Here is a 6,000-nt window from a genome sequence, read left to right as displayed (position 1 = left end):
TTTGTGCAACGAATAACCCCCCCAATTGAGCATCTGTTTTAATCCGACTGTTTTTAGGACATTTAAGTACCCACGCAGCACTCCTTATTTCTATTTCTAGACGTTGTGTCTTGTTTGTTCTAGCTTTAGTCACGTTTCACAGCGACATGTTTACTTTTTGCTGAGATCAGCCTTATAGATAAAGAGGATGAATCAGGTGATTTAAATATTATTTAATAAGAAAACATTGTTATGTTTGTGTGACATCAGCTGCTCACGTAGACACATGAATAGAGCTGTTCCAACCTGCTCCAAAGCAAACTGGTCAGGGACATCAAGGCCAGTTAAAACGTGGCATACTTTGTTTTCCCTTGTAAGGTGGATTTTACTGATGTGCATATTTTGGGTTTGGAGTGCATAGAGGAAACACACAGAGACAGATGGAGAAACATGCAAGCTCCGCTCAGAAAAGCCCAGGCTGTGAGGTGAGTGCAAGGCATTCAGCCGCCGTGTGGCTGTGTAACATGTTGATAAGCTCATAAAAGAAACCAGCATAAATATTCTTGGAAAGTTTAGCAGGACGTCGTAAACCTCACGAACATGTCCAGGTCCTGTCAAATCATTCGTCACTTTGGCACACAAGGGCATAAGGGCATTTCCATTTATAAAACCATCCATTAGTTTTAATATTGTTCGATGCACGGACACTCACACTCACACTCACAAGCATAAATCACAATCTCTCCCACAGGTGAAAAATGGTGGCCAATAAACTGAAACTTAGCGTTAGCAGGGGCACAGGAGGAGCTTGATTGATAGAAATGTCGACAAATTTGTCACTGCACTTTATGACTACCAATGACTTGGCACTGTCAAAGCTTTGACAGCATCACACCTGATAAAGCTGGACATTTATTCAGTGTACTCAGCAATCCAGACATTAACATTGGGATCCACTGTGGTTCTAGTTTGATTCCATGACATCAACTCACTGATGCACACGACCAGGATCTACAGCGCTGACATTGGGATGTCATGTCGGCTTGAGAAGTGAAGTTAGATGGAGGGTTCCACCCCAAATCCAGCATCCTGAGACAGTAAACCAGGATGAAACATCCAAGATCCATAAGTACATCAAGGACAAGGCTCCAGCTGATGATGTGCTCACTGAATGTCTTAGATACTGGGGAACAGAGGACGAGGGGCTGGAGGAGGGACCATCATGGGAGGACACGCCCCTACATGGGATGTACCACCGGAACATAACTGAAGTGGCACAAAGGCCCTGATCATGGCTGCACAGGAGCAGGCCCTGAGCACCAGAGCAATAGAGGCCCAGATCTACCACACCAGACAAGACCCAAGGTGTAGGCTGTGCAAAGAGGCCCCTGAGACAAACCCACACATAACTGCAGGGTGCAAGATGCTGACAGGGACAGCACACATGGAGCTCCATAACCAGGAGGCTGGCATAGTGTACAGAAACATCTGTGCAGAGTACGGGCTGGAGACCCCAAGGACAAAGTGTGAAACACCTCCAAAGGTGGTGGAGAATGACCGAGCCAAGGTCCTCTGGAACTTCCAGATACTGACAGAATGTTAATGGCGAACCAACCAGACATTTTGGTGGTGATACACAGCAGAGGAAAGCCGCTGTGGTTGACATGGCGATACCACTTGATGGCAACATCAGTGCAGACAAACCTAACCCTAACCCTGACTGACTGGAAGGAAAGGCTGAAGATGATGGGGCTGTGTGACATCTGGACAGTGTGTCATGTTGCACAGTGCATATCGCGCACATGACCGTCTCCTCTTCCTGCCGCTCCTCGGCCAATGTAGCCTTGGGCAGTTGCCCACCTCACCCGCCCCAAAAACAACACTATCTGTTGAATAAGTGATGTGACGGGAAAATACCTGCACAGAAAGAGCCCCCTGTAGCAGCCCCAGTGCACACAATTTAGTTATTTTTACTTTTGGGTGGGCCCGTTCACCTGTGGCATACATCGTGAGGGTGATGCGCTGGTGGCAAAAACAGTCCTGAGCAGCAGACAGGTCCTTTAAGCTGTGAAATGAGAAGAAATAAGTGTGGTGAAGGAGAACAAACTTTAAAAACACGGAGGAGTTCATTGAGTTACAAGAATTCTTACATATTAAAGACTATTTTAATTTCAATGGGTGCCAGCAAAATAAACTCTGTCATGGTAATATTATAACATTATTAAGAGCAATTTTCTTTTATTATGCATTGTGGAACCGCTAACTACCCCCATTGCAACATTAACTGAATAACGTCAGTCTCCGTGCACACAGTAGTGTTGTAAAGCTGCTGGTTGTGAGTAGAAGCACTTGTCTGACCACAGCAGGCTCACTCTGCCCCCTCCCTCCCCTGTGTGAAGCCCCATCCATCACAGGACCGGGTCAGAGCGGAGGAGCTGGACAAATGAAGTGTGGATAATTCTGTTAGTGCCAGGACACAAACAATCTGTGAGGAATCAGGATGTGTGAGTCGTCCCAGCGGACAACTTCCTCTGCATCAGTTAAGCCACAGCACAACCCTGCCACCTTAAATGAAAACAGGAGAGGTAATAAGTCTAATTCAACCAAACGAGGAACGAAAGGTCAGGCTGGAGGTTTGCTCTACACAATTTCCGTTATACAATATGAAGTGCCAGGGTGAAGGTGTCTTAAAGCGTTTTATCTGCAACATTTTTCAGCTTTTTCTCAACAGGAATGTTCCAAAATATGACATTAAAGGATTATGCAAAATGTTGAATGTTGAACACTAAATCCTGATGAAGAAGCACCCGACTGAGAGAAAGTCGTGTGGTTTTCAATGCGTAAGTTATTCTAAATTCTAAAACGTGAGATGGCAAAGCAAACAAGCATGTTCAAAGGACAAGAATGATACAAATAACGTCTTTTAAACGTATTATCTCCCAGCGGGGGGGCAGTAGCTGGTCATGTTATGTGTGACTTCTGTGGAGCGGCGACCCAGCTCACAGTGATGCACAGATTGGGTGTTTTAAGCAGCAGTTTGAACACCTGTAATTGAATACATGCATTATTGTTTAATGCCATTCAGTGGAACATCTCTGTGAAGACCAGCAAAAGATGGCTGACCCCCTAAAACTGTCAGGAGCAGCACCCAGGAGCCCTTCTCCAGATCTGACGGAGCCAGGACAGTTTCAGTCAGGAGTACTTAGCTAGGAGTACTTTGATATTGAAACCCTGACAAGCGGAGACTATGTCCACGTGGCCACTAAATACAGAGTGTGACCAGTTCATCCGGGCACTGACCCCCAGGGACCCTTGGGCTTGGACACAGCTGGCTCACCCTGAAGCCTGCAGGAGGCGCTGGAGCTGGCCTTGGAGAGAGAGGCCTGTGGGGAGGACAAAGGCCCAGGTCAAGAGAGGCCGACCTGGGTTGTTGAGCTGACCAAATTTCGTGATCCGTGTTGTGTCGTTGCAATTGCCAGGGGCCGGGATAAGCGTTATTTTATTCATTTATTTTATTGTTGTGGTGATGGGACAACGGTCTTTGCATCTTTCCCACACTCTCCAAAGTCGTGAAGGCCACAGTTTGGACAAAATGGAGAAGTGTTGGGAGCACCGGACCACCTGCCCTGCTCCCGCCTCAGCCCCTCTCTGCAGCCCCTCTCTCTGTTGTAGTGCCAGTGCAAGTGTGAGGGGTGGAAATCCAAAACGGCCTTCAGCACCAGATGTTACAGCATGTGGCAAGAGCGCAGCACGACCAGAGCTGGTTACAGATCGAGAGTGGTCCTGTACAGCTATTGTACATGGACTTTTTAACGCGTTTACACTTTCAGTAATGTTGTTTCCTTTTCAAAGTGATGTTCTTGTAGTTGCACTATATCACTTTCAGCTACTAGTTTGTCTCCATATATACTGTGACATTGATTTATCGACTCAAAGGGGACTTGGAGCTGGCAAAAGATCTCAAAATTCTTATGATCTCGCACAAGAACTATGTACTGTATACAAAGAAGTAATAAAATAATCTTAAAGTGAAAGGCACATTGTAACCCCAGCTTTTTTTTTTTTTACAGGACGTTTACAGTGATCATTTATGTTTTTATTTGTTGCCTTGCCTCCTTCCTGCAGTGGTCCTAATAAATCCTTATAATCCTTAATTAGTCGACTAATGTGGAATATTCAGGCAAAACCACAATTACTCCCTGGGGACAAGCAAATAGTGGACTCGCTACTAGAAAAATGATACATACGTGCACTTTCAAATGCATATGACAGGTTTTCATGTATTTCTAATTACAACTTTGTTTTCCTCTGTGATAAAGATGTGTTATAGTTTTACAGTAGTCAAGTGGCAGGAAGTATCGCAGTGTTCTAAAAAAAGGAATCCCTCTGTCTTTGTCATCAATACAAACAATGTCATCCAAAATGCAGTGACAATTTAAACACAAAATAAAGGCATTGTTATATCTTTTTATTTGTGAAATCATAACCATTGGGTAAATTAGACAAGCTTTGGTGTAATTGCGTACAGCACGGATCCTGGAAAACAGGTAAGATTTCAGTATCCAACCTGTCACATTGGCACTGTCCTAAGGTAGTAATGCAAGATGTCCTCCTCTAGGTTTTTAAAGTCCATGAACCTTCACTATGTGCTCCTTCAATTGTGATGCATGCAGCCACTGTCTTACACCTCATTTAAACTGCTTCCCTCTGCAGCAGGAGGAATACTTACAGAACAGAAAAGAGCTTTTTCTGTATTGTATTCAACATATTTCCAGTTAAAAAATGTTAAATAGCAAGGCCAAGGTGTCCAAAAGAGTTCGAAAAGCCAGGAAGTTTGGGCAGAAGTAAGACAGACAGGTGGAGTAATTAGAGAAACAAACTGCTGTATCCCATGTCAAAACAAACATGACGGCTTCTGTTGTGGAAATGACACAGGCGACTGAACAAGTGCACAAAGGAAGGCTCTAAACGCGCTTGATGAGAGGTGAGAGAATGAGCCAGGTAATTCAGAGGATGTATGTGATGAGTGGCTGTGATTGGCTCAAAAACAACCCGAAAGAGAGGAACTACTTTCTGTGAGGCAGTTATCAGGCCTCTGGAGGTTCAGACAAACATCTGGTGGAGGGTCCGACTCCAGCATCTGCCTGTTTCTATGGAGCATAACCAATACATAAGTAAAAGTGCTGTACTTCATGTCATTTTTAAATGTTAAGGGATACAACAGTCTATGACCAGGAGCATGGGAGTATGCATCTGTACTTTCTACTTCACCACATTTTTAACTGGACTAATAAGTAGAAAGTACTTTTTTCTAGGTTTGAGGTTTTTTTTTTTTAGCAGATTTACGGCGACATTCTGCATAAAGGTAAAGTCCAGGCTTTTAGCAAACAAAAAATATATACCAAAAAATGTGTAGAAAAATGGGACATTGGTCTGAATTAATTCTGTTAATAATAAGTTATAATTTAATCCAAAAATCAGCATATTTAACGCATTAACAGTTCTCAAAATCGGTGTGACTTAATTTTATTCTTCACTAATTATTCAATTTTTAATTTGACCTAAGTACATTCTTTTATGTGCAACTTTTACTTACTTAACAGAGGCCTGAAAGCACATTTTTTGATTGAACTTTGTTATGAGATGGAAAAGTTTCAGATAGAATCGCCTGTGGTAAAAGAAGAATCTCTCAGGCAAAATGTGATGCTGTGTGTGGTTCAGGAGCGGGACCACGCCTCAACCTCTACTCCTCCAGTAAACACGCCCCACTCTCTAACCACACCTTTAATTACCCAGAAGCCCTATTTATAAGGCCTATTCACAGCATATCTAGTCGTCTCAGCTCTCTCGACCCCGCCCTCCCACCCCATGTCTCTATCATCTTCACCTGAACACATCACCATCCACGGAGGGGGGTTCTGAATCGACTGGGCTGATTACCCGATACAGAGCCCCAATCCTCCACCCAGCCAACTCTGTTCGCTCCATCGTCGCCCCGTCGTCTCTCCATCGTCTCTCCGT

Source organism: Eucyclogobius newberryi, unplaced genomic scaffold (genome assembly GCF_026437365.1).
Source record: "Eucyclogobius newberryi isolate DKJ021-1_F unplaced genomic scaffold, fEucNew1.0.hap1 SCAF_7, whole genome shotgun sequence".
Classification (NCBI taxonomy): domain Eukaryota; kingdom Metazoa; phylum Chordata; class Actinopteri; order Gobiiformes; family Gobiidae; genus Eucyclogobius; species Eucyclogobius newberryi.
This window is presented reverse-complemented; position numbering follows the sequence as displayed.